Below are 20,972 nucleotides of genomic sequence, written 5' to 3'. Positions count from 1 at the left end.
AGACAAAGATGTTTGCCAGATGAATTTCTGGAAAAGTAATACAGCAATATAGCAATAACAAGCAGTGTTTTCTAACTTTTAAATTTTGTCTCGTGTGTTTGTCAAAGTTACAGAAGCCGTATCTTATTTTTCCCCGAAGCAAATCTTTCAGAAGCACTCTTGTAGTTACTTCAAGGATCTTCTCACATGTCCTCTCCCCCCCTTTCCATTCATAACCACGTAGGAAGTAGGCAAGGCGCTGTCACCCCTAAATCTTCTGTTTTAAGAAGAAAATGAAGGGTGCACATAGGAGGAACAGTGTGAGGACACGGGTGCCCTGGGACACCCAGCAGGAAGGCGGAGAGGGCCGGAAGTCTTGGGGCCATCCACCTAGATCTAGCGTGGATTGCAGGGCACTGTCTGCAGAGTGAAAACAAGTGGCCCCGCAATCGCACCGTCTTACTCAAGGTTAAAGAGAGAGAGAGAAAGTCCCCTTACTTCTGTATGAACTGATTTTTATTCCTCTCAACACGTAAAAACGGACTAGAAATATTTCACAATAAATACAGGATAGCTATTGCCCTTTTTTTCTGTTTTTTGAATAAGGTAAAAAGCAAACTGATGTCAAACAAGGGACTGGAAGCGACAAAGACTCCTCAGTGCGCGGCGGCCGGGGATACAAGGCGCTGCTCGGTCTATTGTGTGTCTGTCGTGTTTCCCTTGCTTCCATCGCAGGGGTGGGGGATGCTGAGTGCGAGGCAGAGAGGGGCCCTCCGTGCCCGTGGATGGTCTGACACGAGAGCAGAATTCACCTTTCAGTGTCTCATCCATGCAAAAGTCAGGGTTTTCCCTCCTGATTTGGCTTTACTTTATGGAGGGATGACTCTCCTTAACGGATGTTTTCCTGTACGAGCGGTTTTCCAGAAAAGTCTGGGTCAAATTGTGGCAGTTTTCCTGGCATGCTTCCTCCTCGGCGGCCCGGGCATCGCGCAGGTAGCCACTTCCGAGTGCAGGGCACTTGGAGTGGGGTGTGAACCAGGCACCCGGAGCGAACGCGGGGCCCTTGGGGTGCGGTGTGGACCAGGCACCCAGGCATGAGCACCCCGGTTCCCTCACAGCACAGTCCTCTGTCCCCGACTTGTCGCTCCCAGACGCGGAGGCGCCAGAACGAACAGGGGCTTGGGAAGGCAGCTGCACCCTGACTGACCATCAGCACGACCAGGGGGACGAGTGATCCCCAGGGCCTGGGAATGGTGACCGGGACGCGCCCCGCTCCTGGCCGGAGGGCGCCACCTGACCGTCGGTCGTGACGCAGGGCGGGCTGCAGGCTGCCAGACAGGGGTCATAGTGACAGCGAGCTCTGGAGGGAGTCCGACGCGGAGGGTGGGCTCCGGGTACAAGTGGGGCGAAGGGCCTCGGAATGCCGCGGAACCTGCCCCCTTCCCGCGTCGTCCCCTCCGGACGCCCGGCCCACCCGAGACCCCGACAGCCGCGCGCTGCGTCTAGACCTCAGTTCCCCGCTAGCCCTGCGCCTCTGGGGGCGCCCTCCCTCTGTGCTCGTCCCTCCCCCCCCTTCCCCTCCCCGGGAGACCCCGCTCGCCTTCCACTTCCCCCCTCACCCCCGCCCCGGAATGGGCCCCCATAGGGACCTCGCTAGTCCGGGGCCCTGGAATGCGCCCCCCCCCCGGGAGGATCCCGCTAGTCTGGGGTCCCGGGATGCGCCCCCCCCCCCCCCCCGGGAGGACCCCGCTCGCCCAGGCCACAGCTCCCGTGCCCCGGCCTCCGGCCTCGCTCGTCTCTGCCCCGCAGACCGCGTGGAGGCAGCGGACGCCGGGATCCCCTCGCTCATAGCTTCGGGCGCCAGGCTCCGCGTGACCTGGGCTTGGTCTCCGGAGGCGGGACGTGGGGGTCGGCTCAGGGTCCGCTCCGCCAAGAGTGCCCTTCACCCGCTTTGCAGAGGACGGCGCCGGTCCGGCGGTGGTGCCTTCGATGATCAAGCCCCCAAAGGGTCCCGCCTCCCTCGCCAGAGCCCACCGAGCCCCCCCCCCCCCCCGCCCCGAGCCTCCGCGCAGGAAGCGGGGTCCCAGCGCCTCCCTTGGAGACCTGGGCGCATCCCCACCCGGGGCCCGCGGTCCCTCTCCTAGCACCTCAGTCTGAATCATTGACAAAAATCCGCCCCTCTGGCTGTGGTGCTCACCGCGTTGGCCACAGACTGCGTTCCTCAAAGTCACCTCCACCACTGAATTGGGGGCGGGGGTGCAGGTTCGAGGAGAGGGGGACCCTCAGGCCCAGTGACCCCGGGCCCGGACCTACCCTGTCTCTGCTGACCTGTTGCACGGGCGACAATCTATGGACAGGAGGCCTGGTGACGTGGAAAAGGCACTGGCCTCGGGCACAAACATTAAAGGAACAATATTTAGTAATTAAGAGTACTAATACTTTAATGCATTATTGAAAAGCCAAAATCAGTACAAAAAAACTTGATGCACAAAATATCAAATTTGTATGTAAAGAATCCACCCGGGTTATTGATTTTTCCTTTCCCTCTGGCTCCAGTATGGTTTCCTCTTGTTACTGACCCAGCAGTGAGGTACATTGAAGCCAGAAATCAAGGCAGCTGTTCTGACCTTTGACTTATTGCCCCTCTTTCCAGGAAACCTGTTTACTTAAATATTAAATATGATATATTCTCTTGATGCTTTTTTGCAGGGTCTTGCAATGCTCCACTCCTCACCCCCACCACACATCCCCCCTGCTCTGGGATCTTCCTTTGGGTGGTGATCACGGAGGCTGGACTGTGGAGGCCCCAGGGGGGATCTTCAGGACCAGCCGGGGACTAGGGCTGGATAGAAATCAAATGCCAGCAGAGACAAAGTGAGGGCCGAGTTTATTGAAGATATGAGCGAGCAGAGGCAGAGAGTCTGGGAGACTTCAAAGGAAAGGGGGGTCTCATCTTTGCTTGCGGTCTGGGGCTCCTACTGAGGACAGTGTCCTCCCGGGCATCGGGGAAGTGGTCAGAACAAGGAGAAGTGTGGCCCCCGCCCGTCATTTAAGCCCTGGACCCTTGGTGTCAGGGTGTCTAGAGTCGGCAATCTTGGGAAACGTCATGAGGACCTCACGGGTCACTCCTGAGATGTTTCTGTTGTGCCGGAACACTCCAAAGGCGTCATTAACGCCTTGGCCTTTCCACGGAGGACATAAGTTCAGGTGAGGCTCAGGTCCTGGTGGGAACCGAGGCAGGGAAACCAGTCCTTCATGGTCCCTTCAGGTTCCCTATCAGTAAGGGGCATGCGCACGCTGTCAAGGGCAGACAACCTTCAGTGTTGCAGAGGTCACACTTTGGCGCAAAGATCCCAACCCCTTTCCTGCACTGTCTCTCCAGAAGTTTAGTCAGGTTTCTTATATTAGTTTTAGCTGTTGCTGTACAAATTAGCACCGAAACTTAACTTCTCGAAACAAGAAACCTTTATTACCTCAGAGTTTCCGTGTGTCAGGATCCCAGGTGCACTTAGTTGAGCACCTCTGGCTCTGGGTCTTTCTCGAGGTTGGAAAAGGGGAGCCTGTATCCGCATCTTCTCCAGACTCCACCTGGGGTGAGGGGTGCTCTTCCAGAGCTGCCCACGTGACCGTGGACAGGCTTGACACCTGCCCCAGCCCAAGAAGTCCGTTCCTGCCAGAGCCTCTCAATGGGATACCTCACAACATGGTGCTGGTTTTCCCCAGAGGAAGCCGGAGAGGGAAGGAGATGAGTCAGTCCAAGCCACAGTCACGGGCAGAAGATGACCCGAGAGTGAATGCCAGAAGGCAGGGATCACGGGTGCCATTGTAGAGACTGGTTACCATACTTACCAGCTCAGGACCAAGGACAGAGAAATAGTAGTGAATTCTAGACTAGATTTGTAAAATTACCCACAGTAAAGGGACTTCCACCTTTCTTCAGTTTTGTCCAGACTTGGTAAAACTACAAGAAATATAAGTTACTGGAAGAAAGAAAAAAAGATATACAAAAGACAAGTGCATTTTAAATGTACATTAAACAGATATGAAATACATTTTAATAAATATAAGCAAAACCATGATTATTGGAAAAAAGAAAACAATTCTAAATTTATGCACACTGTTCACTGAAAGTGTATCAATGATTAATATAGAAAATTACTATTAAACTCATAACCTGTTTTTCTCATGCTACAATTATAACTTAACAAAAAGTTATAGGTGAATTGGGGATGCCCCATAATAAAAACTATATACGTATAAAATAAATATATTGAAGGTATATAGATATATTTTTTTTAAAGGAACACTGAGTGTGTCAATATATAAACTGTTAATTCAAGAAGTGAGTTCCTTCGGGGCGCCTGGGTGGCGCAGTCGGTTAAGCGTCCGACTTCAGCCAGGTCACAATCTCGCGGTCCGTGAGTTCGAGCCCCGCGTCAGGCTCTGGGCTGATGGCTCAGAGCCCGGAGCCTGTTTCCGATTCTGTGTCTCCCTCTCTCTCTGCCCCTCCCCCGTTCATGCTCTGTCTCTCTCTGTCCCAAAAATAAATAAACGTTGAAAAAAAAATTTAAAAAAAATAAATAAAAAAAAAAAAAAAAGAAGTGAGTTCCTTCTTGCTTGTTGACTTATCTGGTCTATATCCTGGATTGATACCAATGTTATTGCAGGGGAGAAGGCAGATCCGAATGGTACGGGATGTGTTTTATTGATACTCTCAGTCCAGAAAACAGTCTCTCAGAAGTATCTCAACAGGAATGGTAACAAAGATATGAAAGCCAACCTTAGCAGCCTTAAGATGCTAGTTCTAAAATTTTATTCAAAACGAGGCAAACAATGCTGTATTTACAGATTGCATCTTCACTTCTCTTCAGTGAGCAGTTCTCATAACTACACTGACCCATCATTATCATCCAAAGTCCAGAGTCTACATTCTGTTCACTCCTGATGTTGTACATTCTATGGGTTTAGGCAGGAAGCCAACATTATATCATGCACAAGAGTTTCGCTGCCCCGAAAAAAATGTGTGCTCTCTCCCTTTCCCCAACCCCTGGCAACTGCTGACCTTTCTACTATCTTCATGGTTTTGCCTCTTCCAAAATGTCATATTGTTAGGATCCTACTCTACATATGTAGCCTTTTCAGACTGACTTCTTTCACTTACTAATATGCATTTATATCTTCTCCATGTGTTTTCATGGCTTGATAGCTCATTTCCTTTTAGAGCTGAGTAATATTCCATTGTTTGCATGGACCACCTTTTCTTTATCCATCACCTGCTGAAGGCAATCTTGGTTGTCCCCAAGTGTTGACAATTATGAATGAAGCTTCTATAAACATTTGTGTGCAGGTTTTTGTGTGGACAGAAGTTGTCATCTCCTTTGGGCAAATAGCAAGGAGTCCAATAGCTGATCCTATGGTCAGAGGGTGTTCAGCTCTCTAAGAACCCCCAGACTGTCCTCATAGCTGGTCCTACAGTCAGAGGGTGTTCAGCTCTCTAAAAACCCTCAGACTGTCTTCAGAACTGGCTGTACTGCATTCCTTTCTCATCCTGTTTCTTCACAGCCTCACCAGTACTTGCTGTTGTAAGTGTTCCAGATTTGGGCCACCCTAACAGGTGTGTATTTGCTTTCTTTACTCACTGGATCTTCTTAAGACAAGACAATGTTCCTACCAGAATTTAGAAGATAGAGAAACTTCTGCAAGAGTTTTAGACCTGGGGGCAGCTTAACTTTTATGCAAGTTTCTTACTGTTTATAAAAGTTCACCTTAGCTAACCAGAACAAAATTGAATGACAAAATCTTAGCAGAGAACTTTTTTTTATTTTTATTATTTTTTTTTAATTTTTTTTCAACATTTATTTATTTTTGGGATAGAGAGAGACAGAGCATGAACGGGGGAGGGGCAGAGAGAGAGGGAGACACAGAATCGGAAACAGGCTCCAGGCTCTGAGCCATCAGCCCAGAGCCCGACGCGGGGCTCGAACTCACGGACCGCGAGATTGTGACCTGGCTGAAGTCGGACGCTTAACCGACTGCGCCACCCAGGCGCCCCAGCAGAGAACTTTTTTTTAAAGAACAGCTGTCAGGCACAGCAATGTAAGAGTACAGTAATAACTCCGACATCCTCAATTCCACAAAGAATACACCATAAAGGACCTGCTAGACAAAGCTGTGAGCACTGTATACTTAGCATAGAAAACGATGTTTTTAGAAAAGTGTCACAGTCATATTTCACTGAAAGTTGAAAATATGGAGCAAGACAATATGTGCAAAAGCATGTCACAGGAAATGGAAACGGAAATGCACTTTCCAAAATGGAAAACACGTTCTAGCACCTTCCAGCTGGGAACTAACAGAATTCAGAAACAAACGCACGATTGATGCGTTTTGCTTCCATGTTCCTTAGCAACATAGAAGATCAGGGCATGTTGATGGCATGCAGCATCCATTTGTTAGACTGGGAAAATTTTAGACAATTTATGGGTTTGCTGTTTTCATCTTGAATAATGTTGGAGAGCCAGAATAAATACATCTACACTTGAAATGTTATGTAAACGCCTTATTTTTGATTCTATAATATACTTTTTTTACACTTTCACTAAAAGGTTGAATTTTTATAATTTTATTCAGTAAAATGAATTAGTAGTTTATTAGGAAACTATGAAGATTGAAGGAATTCAGGAATTAAACATGGAAAATGATATCACATGGATGGACCATCTGTCTAGCCTAAGCAAAATAAAACCATTATTCAGTATTTAAAGATTAAGTTAGCTTTCTTTAGCCAATTTATCAATAAAGATCTTAAACATAAGCGTAGGCAAACTAGTGAGTTATCAATATCCTGAAACCATAAGCTCATGTTTTTTAATATTGCGTTTGACTATTATGAAGCTTTTAAAATTCTACATTAGCAATAAATTACTGTTAGGTTCATAATTTAATGTAAAGTTCAGACCAGTATATACATCAGAAGTACTACTTGGTGAAATGATTTAGAACTGTTGCATTCAAAACCAAAATTTCCCTTTTATTTTCAAAACTATGTATATATGTAACTGAACTAAAGACAAGATGGAAGGACTAGGAAGAAGAGGGGGAAGCAGAGGAAGAGGGGGAGGGAGGTGAGGAGGGCGAGGAGGAGGGAGGGAGGGGAAGAGAGGGAAAGGGCAACAGAGGAAGAAAGGGAAGAGATGGAAGAGAAAGGGGAGGAATGAGAAGGGTGTTAACAAAGGGCTGGATAATGAGTTACTGTTGCCACAAGAAAGTATTTTGCAAGAAAATATTTCATTCATAAAGAAAAATAACATATATGTTTACTGCTTTGTAAAAAAGTGTTAACTCTATAACTTAGGCTTTTTAGCTCCAACTTCTACAACAGAGCACTGAAACTGTTCTTCTAACTCCTTTAGTAAGATTTTAAAATGTTTTGTTGTAAGGGTGCCTGGGTGGATCAGTGGGTTAAGTGTCCAACTCTTGATTTGGGCTCAGGTCATGATCCCAGGGTCATGGAACTGAGCCCCGGGTCCAACTTCTGCTGATGGTACAGAGCCTGCTTAGGATTCTCTCTCTCCCTCTCTTTCTGCCCCTCCCCTGCTCGTGTTCTCTTTCTCTCTCTCAAAATAAATAAATAAACTTTAAAAAATAATTAAAAAAAATAAAAATTTTTGTTGAGTTTTTAATCTGTCTCCATGTTGTAGAGATGTATTGCTGAATAGCTATTTTCAGGATTTGGATAAGCAATAAAGAGTAATGTTGAATATTAGTGAATGTTGTGAAACACACTACACCTTCATGGTGATTCATACTTTCATAGGGTCTAGAGCACTCTGAAATTAACCTTCTTTCTGTCTTACTGTTACTTAGAAAAATTCCATATCAGAGATACAAGAAATTTATTACAATTTAATGTAGATTGACTTTTTTCCCCTGGATATATTCTTTTACTGAAAACATTAGGCTCTCAAATATTCTATGAGTTTTTCAAGCACTGTTTATTTAAGAACTAGAAATTAATCATTCAAGATATTTAAAAAACTAAAATCAAATTTGCAAGTGAGTACATTGTGATGGGGGTAGCATGAAATGAATTTCACGACATATATTTTATGTGATGTAAATTAAGTTAAAGAATCAAATATTTTTATCCCTAGAAGCCAAGAGACAAGTTGAGTTTTCATAATATGTAAATATATATATATATATATATATATATATATATATATATATGTGTGTGTGTGTGTGTGTATGTGTGTGTGTATGTATGTAGTGATTATCTATTGTTATATTTAGATATAAGTTTGCTTTAGTCCTAATTATAAGAGTACCAATTAGAAATAATTTAAAACTATTTGGAGATGTTCCTGGAATTAGCATGTATTTATATTTGGTTTGAAAAAAGGTTTAAAACAATGGCTTAATTTGAGGTTTCAACTGTTTAAAACCTAATTTTTGACCAGTTTGACTTGATTTGGGGTTCTAAGGTATGCTTTTTTTTTTTCTAGTCTTAATAATACAACACTTGGGGCGCCTGGGTGGCGCAGTCGGTTAAGCGTCCGACTTCAGCCAGGTCACGATCTCGCGGTCCGTGAGTTCGAGCCCCGCGTCGGGCTCTGGGCTGATGGCTCAGAGCCTGGAGCCTGTTTCCGATTCTGTGTCTCCCTCTCTCTCTGCCCCTCCCCCGTTCATGCTCTGTCTCTCTCTGTCCCAAAAATAAATAAATGTTGAAAAAAAAAATTAAAAAAAAAAATAATACAACATTTAATACCATAAATTTTTTATATCTTTTTTTTCAATATATGAAATTTATTGTCAAATTGGTTTCCATACAACACCCAGTGCTCATCCCAAAAGGTGCCCTCCTCAATACCCATCACCCACCCTCTCCTCCCTCCCACCCCCCATCAACCCTCAGTTTGTTCTCAGTTTTTAACAGTCTCTTATGCTTTGGCTCTCTCCCACTCTAACCTCTTTTTTTTTTTTTCTTCCCCTCCCCCATGGGTTTCTGTTAAGTTTCTCAGGATCCACATAAGAGTGAAACCATATGGTATCTGTCTTTCTCTGTATGGCTTATTTCACTTAGCATCACACTCTCCAGTTCCATCCACCTTGCTACAAAGGGCCATATTTCATTCTTTCTCATTGCCATGTAGTACTCCATTGTGTATGTAAACCACAATTTCTTTATCCATTCATCAGTTGATGGACATTTAGGCTCTTTCCATAGTTTGGCTATTGTTGAGAGTGCTGCTATAAACATTGGGGTACGAGTGCCCCTATGCATCAGTACTCCTGTATCCCTTGGGTAAATTCCTAGCAGTGCTATTGCTGGGTCATAGGGTAGGTCTATTTTTAATTTTCTGAGGAACCTCCACACTGCTTTCCAGAGTGGCTGCACCAATTTGCATTCCCACCAACAGTGCAAGAGGGTTCCCGTTTCTCCACATCCTCTCCAGCATCTATAGTCTCCTGATTTGTTCATTTTAGCCACTCTGACTGGCATGAGGTGATATCTGAGTGTGGTTTTGATTTGTATTTCCCTGATAAGGAGCAACGTTGAGCATCTTTTCATGTGCCTGTTGGCCATCCGGATGTCTTCTTTAGAGAAGTGTCTATTCATGTTTTCTGCCCATTTCTTCACTGGGTTATTTGTTTTTCGGGTGTGGAGTTTGGTGAGTTCTTTATAGATTTTGGATACTAGCCCTTTGTCCGATATGTCATTTGCAAATATCTTTTCCCATTCCGTTGGTTGCCTTTTAGTTTTGTTGGTTGTTTCCTTTGCTGTGCAGAAGCTTTTTATCTTCCTAAGGTCCCAGTAGTTCATTTTTGCTTTTAATTCCCTTGCCTTTGGGGATGTGTCGAGCAAGAGATTGCTACGGCTGAGGTCAGAGAGGTCTTTTCCTGCTTTCTCCTCTAGGGTTTTGATGGTTTCCTATCTCACATTCAGGTCCTTTATCCATTTTGAGTTTATTTTTGTAAATGGTGTGAGAAAGTGGTCTAGTTTCAACCTTCTGCATGTTGCTGTCCAGTTCTCCCAGCACCATTTGTTAAAGAGGCCGTCTTTTTTCCATTGGATGTTCTTTCCTGGTTTGTCAAAGATTAGTTGGCCATACGTTTGTGGGTCTAGTTCTGGGGTTTCTATTCTATTCCATTGGTCTGTGTGTCTGTTTTTGTGCCAATACCATGCTGTCTTGATGATTACAGCTTTGTAGTAGAGGCTAAAGTCTGGGATTGTGATGCCTCCTGCTTTGGTCTTCTTCTTCAAAATTACATTGGCTATTCGGGGCCTTTCGTGGTTCCATATGAATTTTAGTATTGCTTGTTCTAGTTTTGAGAAGAATGCTGGTGCAATTTTGATTGGGATTGCATTGAATGTGTAGATAGCTTTGGGTAGTATTGACATTTTGACAATATTTATTTTTCCAATCCATGAGCAGGGAATGTCTTTCCATTTCTTTATATCTTCTTCAATTTCCTTCATAACCTTTCTATAGTTTTCAGCATACAGATCTTTTACATCTTTGGTTAGATTTATTCCTAGGTATTTTATGCTTCTTGGTGCAATTGTGAATGGGATCAGTTTCTTTATTTGTTTTTCTGTTGCTTCATTGTTAGTGTATAAGAATGGAACTGATTTCTGTCCATTGATTTTGTATCCTGCAACTTTGCTGAATTCATGTATCAGTTCTAGCAGACTTTTGGTGGAGTCTATCGGATTTTCCATGTATAATATCATGTCATCTGCAAAAAGCGAAAGCTTGACTTCATCTTTGCCAATTTGGATGCCTTTGATTTCCTTTTGTTGTCTGATTGCTGATGCTAGAACTTCCAGCACTATGTTAAACAACAGCGGTGAGAGTGGGCATCCCTGTCGTGTTCCTGATCTCAGGGAAAAAGCTCTCAGTTTTTCCCCATTGAGGATGATGTTAGCTGTGGGCTTTTCATAAATGGCTTTTATGATGTTTTTAAAGTATGTTCCTTCTATCCCGACTTTCTCGAGGGTTTTTATTAAGAAAGTTGCTGAATTTTGTCAAAGGCCTTTTCTGCATCGATTGACAGGATCATATGGTTCTTCTCTTTTTTTTTGTTAACGTGATGTATCACGTTGATTGATTTGCGAATGTTGAACCAGCCCTGCATCCCAGGAATGAATCCCACTTGATCATGGTGAATAATTCTCTTTATATGCTGTTGAATTCGATTTGCTAGTATCTTATTGAGAATTTTTGCATCCATATTCATCAAGGATATTGGCTGTAGTTCTCTTTTTTTACTGGGTCTCTGTCTGGTTTAGGAATCAAAGTAATACTGGCTTCATAGAATGAGTCTGGAAGTTTTCCTTCCCTTTCTATTTCTTGGAATAGCTTGAGAAGGATAGGTATTATCTCTGCTTTAAACGTCTGGTAGAACTCCCCTCAGAAGCCATCTGGTCCTGGACTCTTATTTGTTGGGAGATTTTTGATAACCGATTCAATTTCTTCGCTGGTTATGGGTCTGTTCAAGCTTTCTATTTCCTCCTGATTGAGTTTTGGAAGAGTGTGGGTGTTTAGGAATTTGTCCATTTCTTCCAGGTTGTCCAATTTGTTGGCATATAATTTTTCATAGTATTCCCTGATAATTGTTTGTATCTCTGAGGGATTGGTTGTAATAATTCCATTTTCATTCATGATTTTATCTATTTGGGTCATCTCCCTTTTCTTTTTGAGAAGCCTGGCTAGCGGTTTGTCAATTTTGTTAATTTTTTCAAAAAACCAACTCTTGGTTTCGTTGATCTGCTCTACAGTTTTTTTAGATTCTATATTGTTTATTTCTGCTCTGATCTTTATTATTTCTCTTCTTCGGCTGGGTTTGGGGTGTCTTTGCTGTTCTGCTTCTATTTCCTTTAGGTGTGCTGTTAGATTTTGTATTTGGGATTTTTCTTGTTTCTTGAGATAGGCCTGGATTGCGATGTATTTTCCTCTCAGGACTGCCTTCGCTGCATCCCAAAGCGTCTGGATTGTTGTATTTTCATTTTCGTTTGTTTCCATATATTTTTTAATTTCTTCTCTAATTGCCTGGTTGACCCACTCATTCTTTAGTAGGGTGTTCTTTAACCTCCATGCTTTTGGAGGTTTTCCAGACTTTTTCCTGTGGTTGATTTCAAGCTTCATAGCATTGTGGTCTGAAAGTATGCATGGTATGATCTCAATTCTTGTATACTTATGAAGGGCTGCTTTGTGACCCAGTATGTGATCTATCTTGGAGAATGTTCCATGTGCACTCGAGAATAAAGTATATTCTGTTGCTTTGGGATACAGAGTTCTAAATATATCTGTCAAGTCCATCTGATCCAATGTGTCATTCAGGGCCCTTGTTTCTTTATTGACCATGTGTCTAGATGATCTATCCATTTCTGTAAGTGGAGTGTTAAAGTCCCCTGCAATTACCACATTCTTATCAATAAGGTTGCTTCTGTGTATGAGTAATTGTTTTATATATTTGGGGGCTCCGGTATTCGGCGCATAGACATTTATAATTGTTAGCTCTTCCTGGTGGATAGACCCTGTATTTATTATATAATGCCCTTCTTCATCTCTTGTTACAGCCTTTGATTGAAAGTCTAGTTTGTCTGATATAAGTATGGCTACTCCAGCTTTCTTTTGGCTTCCAGTAGCATGATAAATAGTTCTCCATCCCCTCACTCTCAATCTAAAGGTGTCCTCAGATCTAAAATGAGTCTCTTGTAGACAGCAAATAGATGGGTCTTGTTTTTTTATCCATTCTGATACCCTATGTCTTTTGGTTGGCGCATTTAATCCATTTACATTCAGTGTTATTATAGAAAGATACAGGTTTAGAGTCATTGTGATGTCTGTATGTTTTATGCTTATAGCGATGTCTCTGGTACTTTGTCTCACAGGGTCCCCCTTAGGATCTCTTGTAGGGCTGGTTTAGTGGTGACAAATTCCTTCAGGTTTTGTTTGTTTGGGAAGACCTTTATCTCTCCTTCTATTTTAAACGACAGGCTTGCTGGATAAAGGATTCTCGGCTGCATATTTTTTCTGTTCATCACATTGAAGATCTCATGCCAATCCTTTCTGGCCTGCCAAGTTTCAAAAGAGAGATCAGTCACGAGTCATATAGGTCTCCCTTTATATGTGAGGGCACGTTTACCCCTTGTTGCTTTCAGAATTTTCTCTTTATCCTTGTATTTTGCCAGTTTCACTATGATATGTCGTGCAGAAGATCGATTCAAGTTACGTCTGAAGGGAGTTCTCTGTGCCTCTTGGATTTCAATGCCTTTTTCCTTCCCCAGTTCAGGGAAGTTCTCAGCTATTATTTCTTCAAGTATCCCTTCAGCACCTTTCCCTCTCTCTTCCTCCTCTGGGATACCAATTATGCGTATATTATTTCTTTTTAGTGTATCACTTAGTTCTCTAATTTTCCCCTCATACTCCTGGATTTTTTTATCTTTTTCTCAGCTTCCTCTTTTTCCATAACTTTATCTTCTAGTTCACCTATTCTCTCCTCTGCCTCTTCAATCCGAGCCGTCGTCGTTTCCATTTTGTTTTGCATTTCGTTTAAAGCGTTTTTCAGCTCCTCGTGACTGTTCCTTAGTCCCTTGATCTCTGTAGCAAGAGATTCTCTGCTGTCCTCTATACTGTTTTCAAGCCCAGTGATTAGTTTTATGACTATCATTCTAAATTCACTTTCTGTTTTATTGTTTAAATCGTTTTGATCAGTTCGTTAGCTGTTGTTATTTCCTGGAGGTTCTTTTGAGGGGAATTCTTCCATTTCGTCATTTTGGATAGTCCCTGGAGGGGTGAGGACCTGCAGGGCACTTCCCCTGTGCTGTGGTGTATAACTGGAGTTGGTGGGTGGGGCCACAGTCCGACCTGATGTCTGCCCCCAGCCCACCGCTGGGGCCACAGTCAGACTGGGGTGTGCCTTCTCTTCCCCTCTCCTAGGGGCAGGATTCACTGTGGGGTGGCGTGGCCCGTCGGGGCTACTTGCACACTGCCAGGCTTGTGGTGCTGGGGATCTGGCGTATTAGCTGGGGTGGGTAGGCAAGGAGCAGGAGGGTCAGGCTTAGCTCTCTTCTCCTTAGGTGATCCACTTCAGGAGGGGCCCTGTGGCAGCGGGAGGGAGTCAGACCCGCTGCCGGAGGGGTGGCTCTGCAGAAGCACAGCGTTGGGTATTTGCACGGAGCAATCAAGTTCCCTGGCAGGAACTGGTTCCCTTTGGGATTTTGGCTGGGGGATGGGCAAGGGAGATGGCGCTGGCGAGTGCCTTTGTTCCCTGCCAAATAGTTCTGTCGTCTCAGGGCTCAGCAACTCTCCCTCCCTTTGTCCTCCAGCCTTCCCGCTTTCCGAGCAGAGCTGTTAACTTATGACCTCCCAGACGCTAAGTCGCGTTTGCTGTCGGAACACAGTCCGTCAGGCCCCTCTGCTTTTGCAAGCCGGACTCGGGGGCTCTTCTTGGCCGGCGAGCCGCCCCTCCGCCCCGGCTCCCTCCTGCCAGTCCGTGGAGCGCGCACAGCCTCGCCGCCCTTCCTACCCTCTTCCGTGGGCCTCTCGTCTGCGCTTGGCTCCGGCGACTCCATTCTGCTAATCCTCTGGCGGTTTTCTGGGTTATTTAGGCAGGTGTAGGTGGAATCTAAGCGATCAGCAGGACGCGCGGTGAGCCCAGCGTCCTCCTACGCCGCCATCTTCCTCTCTCTCTATTTATATCAAGTATGGCTTTTATATCAATGCCCAGATCTCACCAAATATGGTGAAAACAGTTGAAATTCTCACACTTTTTATCCTAAAAATCCCTTCTCATCAGACTTTTAAAAATGAAGAGAAAGTTTTGCCACACGTTTTCAATCCGCTTCATTGATGTTCATTACCATATTACATGTGCTTTGCTTAGTTTTGTTGATATGGAATAGATGGTGACAATTTACTGAATTGTTCACATCTTAGTTATCTTTCCTGGGTCTGTATCATTGCTTCCTCTGTCCATTTCTGAGAGAGTATATTAGGTTTCTGGAACTGGTGAATTCAGTTTTTGTTTTAACAATGCTCCTACTTAATTTTTACATGCCATTCTAAACATCCCTATTTTGATTGTTGTCAAACTATTATCTTAAGTTAATTTTTAAGGATACTATTTTAGATTTTTTAGATTTTAGATTTTTGTTAGATTTCCTCACGTATTTTGGAGTTTGGGAATAAGCACATTCCCATTTTAATGGGGAAGATTTAGATTTAGTTATTTATTCTCTCTCTGAGGGGAATAAGCTTAGGAATTCCCTGAGCCTGCACTGATGGATTAACAAGGCATAAAGAATTACAAAGCCATAGGATGCACGGATGCACACACCCAAGTTTGGGTCAACAAGGTTAGGTAAATAGGTATAGAGAGGGCGGGGCCGAGGCCCCAGTATAGAGAGGGTGGAGACCAAGGTCCCAGTATAGAGAAGGAGGGTCAAAGGCCCCCAATACAAAGGTATATGAGGTAAACAAGATTAGGTAAATAAGTACAGAGAGGGCAGGCCCTAGGTCCCAGTATTGAGAGGAAAGGGCAATGGTCCCAGAATAGAGAGGGTGGGACATAGGCCCCCAATACAAAGGTATATGAGGTAAACAAGATTAGGTGTTCAGGGCAGAAAAGTCCCCCAACTTAGTACTATAGCAGAAAGCTGCTTTCACAGGAAGGAAGGAGAAAATTAGGTAAACAGGTAAATAGGGCTATAGACCACTGCAGGGCGAAGTTGCCCAGAGTGGAGCTAATTAGCAAAAGAAAGGTGCCTCCTTGACCCTGTGGTAGCAGGCTCTGTCTGTATGGTCCCCTAGACCAGTTTAGGTAAACAGAGGTGGAGCCTCAGGTCTGCCGTAAACAGCCTTCAGCCCAGCGCCAGGATTTTGTTTTGTATTTACCCAAACCCCTAACCCTGCGTGTCTTCAAAACCCCCTTTCCCTCAGCCCGTGAGTTAATGTTCACCAGTTCACAGTCCCTTTGTGCACGTCCATCACCATGTTTGTAAGCCTTCTGATCCTAATAAAAACAGAGCAAGCACCCTTAACTGGAGCTCTTGTCTTTTCCCAGACATTAGCCATTTCCCGCATTTTAATCCTGCGTCCCACTTTCTTGCTGGACAAGAAAGAACTCCAGACCCAGAGTCTACGACATCTGTCCTTGGTGGTAATCACACTGTTGGAAAGGAAAGGGTAAAAATCAACAGATCGTAGTGTCTGTGTTAACTTTCCACTAGGCTAAGTAGCGTATCAAGAGATGTAAGTAGGAAAGTGGGTGAATATTCAGGATGGACAACCTGGTTTTGATATAGGACTAGTGGTGTAGGGACTATGCGGACAATAAGACAGAAATGTATCCTGGAGCCATAAAACTGCGGATCTTAAATTCAGGACTAGAGAGTATGTATTTCACCGTGCATTCCCAGGAGTCAGCCGAGTCTGCGGCTGCCTGTTTTTCCATGGCCTGTGAGCTAATACGTGTTTACTTTTTTAAGTAGTTGAAAAAAAATGTTTAAAAGAATATTTTGCGACAGGGGGTTTCTATTAAATTAAAATTCCAGCGTCCATAGTCAAAGTTTATTGGTGCACATCCACCGTCATTTGTTTCTGTGCTGTGTCTGGTGCTCTCGTGCCACAACAGCAGAATTGAGTAGGTTCCAGAGCCCGTGTGGGGCAGAAAAACTAGTGCCCTGTGCCCTGTGCTAGACTATGTGCTCAATAAATATCATTTCCTTCGTTTGGGGTCTGTTTTTCACTGTAATCTGGACTAAGTCATCTGGGCCTGTGACTTTCATTTCTTAGTAATAGAATAGAGGCATCATTTCCTGAATTTCGTTGTGTTTTTTTAAGTTTATTTCTTCACTTTTCTGAGCTAGACAGAGAGAGAGAGAGAGCACATGGGGGAGGGACAGACAGGGAGACAGAGACAGAGAGAGAAAGAGAGAGAGAGAGAGAGAGCACATGGGGGAGGGACAGACAGGGAGACAGAGACAGAGAGAGAAAGAGAGAGAGAGAGAGAGAGAGAGCACATGGGGGAGGGACAGACAGGGAGACAGAGACAGAGAGAGAAAGAGAGAGAGAGAGAGAGAGAGAGAGAGCACATGGGGGAGGGACAGACAGGGAGACAGAGACAGAGAGAGAAAGAGAGAGAAAGAGAGAGAGAGAGAGGGAGAATCCCAAGCAGCTCTGTGCTGTCAGCACAGAGGCCAACACGGGGCTCCATCCCACGAACCCTGAGGTCAAGACCTGAGCTGAAATCAAGAGTCGGACACTTAACCGACTGAGCCGCCCAGGCGCCCCCTGAATTTCATTCTTCAGTTGTCATGATAACTGTTTGTTACTATTTTCACATGGGAGATCGAAAATGCCAAAATCCCAAGGCTAAGAATTTATGTCATTACAGTCTCAGAAAATTTCCCCTGATGGGTCTTCCAGGATAAGTTCACGATGTGCCTGAAGCATCTAGCTGCCAAAATTTCATTTTTATCATTATTTGGCATTAGCTTAGTGTATAGAAGGGTCAGCATTTGCGTAACTTGGCAGCGTTGTCAAGGAGCTGGTTTGATTTTAGAGCTTCTCAGCCTTCCGGAAAGGAAAAACAAACCCATAATTTTCTAGTGTCTGCACAGCACTTATCTTACATTTATTTATTTGCATGTGTTTGGTGAAGACTTATTATCCCCAAATCCCATCCTTCCTTTTCTCACTGTACTGTACCTCCAAGTCTTAGCTGGATACACCAAAGACTGCACACGTCAGCCTCTTTTGCCTGGATGCTGCCATGCCAGTTATGGCCAATGGAATGCAACCGGAACTTGTATGTGCAACTCCCAGGACATATCCTTAAAGGGGAGGGGCTTCTTCTACAAGCGTGTATGTCCTATTACGTGTGGGACTGTGATGTAATGGCTGGAGCCCCAGCAGCTATCGTACACCACGTTGTACTTTTGGGAATAAAAAACATGTTGGAGCAATCAGACACAGGAGCCTAGGTTTCTTTTGCTGTCATATTTCTTGCCAGTTGGGGACTAAGTCAGTCTAAGATTTGACTGTAAGAGAGAAATAAACTCTTACGTTGTTTAAAGTGCTCTTACTTTCAGTTGTACTATTGCTGCCTCCCTCCCTGTGGGTGAGCCTCCCACTCAGCCACGGTTTCAGTCCTCACTACTAAGATAATCCTAACTAATACATCCTATAGGTTTTTTTTTTTAATGTTTATTTATTCTTGAGAGAGCGCAAGAGAGACGGAGTATGCGTGGGAGACACAGAATCCGAAGCAGGCTCCAGGCTCTGAGCTGTCAGCACAGGGCCTGATGCGGGCTTGAACCCACAACCTCGAGATCATGACCTGAGTCGAAGTTGGATGCTTTTACTTTTTATAACTCCCCCACGACTTTCTGAAACTTACTGAGTTTTGTTCTGTCTGCAGCACCCAGCACTGTGTTCTGATGAGAGCTGTTGCCTAACAACTGTTAATAGAATTAAACTGAGATAAGAGACCAGACATGATTGACTATTATCTGACATCTCAGTAATTGCATCCAAACAAGACAAAACTCAGACAACAAGATCCCTATCATCTTCAAAATCTTTCAGTGAATGAGGCTTCCATTGCCCAGTGTCTTCTGAGAGCTGCTGCTTTGCACTTGTCTCCAGAGTCAGTGCCATTTTGGAACCATACTTTTAACTGATAAATTTTGGTCCACAAGACACGGTATAATTTCTGCAAACAACTAACATGCGGTTGGAGTTAGGTCTGTTAATTAGGGAAAAAAGCTAAAGGGGGGGGGGTAGTCATTGTGGAAATGAGGAAGAACAACATCTTCCATTTTGAGAGCAGCGGTGGACGAGGTCTTTGGCCAAACACTGCATGGACAGACAGCTCTGGTATTAGTTGAGTACAAGATTTGGCCTAGTCATGGTGTTAAGTATTTTACATTCATTTCCTTATTTAATTCTTTTTTTAAAAAAATTTTGTTAACGTTTATTCATTTTTGAGAGACAGAGAGCGTGAGCAGGGGAGGAGCAAAGAAAGAGGGAGACACAGAATCTGAAGCAGTCTCCAGGCTCCGAGCTGTTGGCACAGAGCCCGACACGGGGCTCCAACTCACGAACTGTGAGATCATGACCTGAGCCAAAGTCGGACGCTCAACCGACTGAGCCACCCATGCACCCTCTTATTTAACTCTTACATGAACTTGCATGAAGTTATATTCCAATTTATAGACTGAGAAATTAATAAATTACATGAGGCATGTCAAATCAGTAAGGCATGTCAATTAAGGGTCAACTCACACGGCCAAGCATAAGTGAAGGTTTATTAGAGAAGACTCCAAGCAAAGAGTTGACACAAGGCACCCATTCATTGAACCCTCTGCTAAATTCAACTCACTGCCACACACACCTGCATTTCCTGTCAAACCAGTATTATTTCCCCCCGTGGACACCCAGTGCTCCTGGGGCTCTTATGGTCCACTAAAGATCGGTACTTAGGCATGACTCGATGTACCACGGAAAGTTCTCCCAGAGGTTCCACACTCCGAACTCCACTACTTAATACATTTATTGAGATTATGGAAGGAAATCATGGGGCTAATACTGCAGCAACAGAAACTTTCTGTTTATAAGAAGTAACCTTTTGGGGCGTCTGGGTGGCTCAGTCAGATGAGCGTCCGACTTCAGCTCAGGTCATGATCTCACGGTCCGTGAGTTCGAGCCCCACATCGGGCTCTGTGCTGACAGCCCAGAGCCTGGAGCCTGCTTCAGATTCTGTGTCTCCCCCTCTCTCTGCCCCTCCCTTGCTCATGCTCTGTCTCTCTCTGTTTCAAAAATAAATAAAAACATTAAAAAAAAAAATAAGTAGCCTTTCTAGGAAGATGGAATATTCAAAGCCCAGATGTCAGCACCTTAGGGTTTTCTCTGCTGGCACCACTGTGGGCTAGTCACTCCGTAGCCTGTCGGTTCACCACGCTCCAGGTGCTGAGCTAACTCATGCTACACCATGCAGTGGGCAAGACAGGCAGGACCCAGCATCATTCAGCAAATCAGTGATTTGACTTTTTCTCTATAAATATACAGCTTCCTGAGATGACTACATTATTTGAATAATTTGGGGGTTTTTTGGCTCATGATTTCATAATCTTAATTTTTCTATTATTACTTTACTATGTACAGAATATTAAAGGTGTGCCCCAAAAGGTAACGGATTCAGTTTTCCTTTGAAAATGCACAAGACACAGTGAGCCAAAGCTTATACCATCCAGGAATCGCCATTTCTTGTCTGTTTCAAAGGAAGTTTCCCATGAATTTCAGCTGAGAGAATGAGCACATAGCTCATGGTTATCTTACGCATCTATGGCGATAATCAGTGGTGAAAACTTCCCAGGGTAACGAAAAGACACAAGGTTCTCTGATAGTATCATATTTTCTTTATTTGCTTCTCTGAAACTAATCCAGAAACTGGAATAGAGGCAATGAGTCATGAGGCTTGATGGATTCACCTGCTGCTGTCTGTAAAGACAGGTTGGTGCTGTTGTTTAAAAGGACATCTAGCACTTTCGGCAGGAGGCTTCCATTTCATCTGCCGCTTCTGAACCACTCAATGAAATCCCTCTCCCGGTGGTGACTTAGAACAGGGTTCTGTCACCTTCTGTAACTCTCTGTGCCTGCCTGTTGAAGAAGCGGCTGGAAACTTTCTGTGCGTGCAGCATGTAAAAGATAGCCCTGCTGTGGTGCCATCAGGAAAAGGACGGGACAGCTTGCTTCTGCCTTTCCCTGTGGACCACAGAAAACAGTTCCAGGGCACAGTGAGGGAGGGTCTAGAAGCAAATAGTCGGGGGATGAGGGAGGGCAGACGTGATGTGCTGACAGGCACAAATGCTCTGGACCTTTGGCAAGATGTTTAATCTCCTCCTGACTCATTTCTTTATTTGCAAACTTGGGATATAGTAACACTGACATCATAGAATTGTTGGGCAGGTTAAGTGACTTTCT

The sequence above is a fragment of the Lynx canadensis genome, chromosome D2 (genome assembly GCF_007474595.2).
Source record: "Lynx canadensis isolate LIC74 chromosome D2, mLynCan4.pri.v2, whole genome shotgun sequence".
Taxonomy (NCBI): Eukaryota; Metazoa; Chordata; class Mammalia; order Carnivora; family Felidae; genus Lynx; species Lynx canadensis.
Note: the sequence above shows the minus strand (reverse complement) of the source record.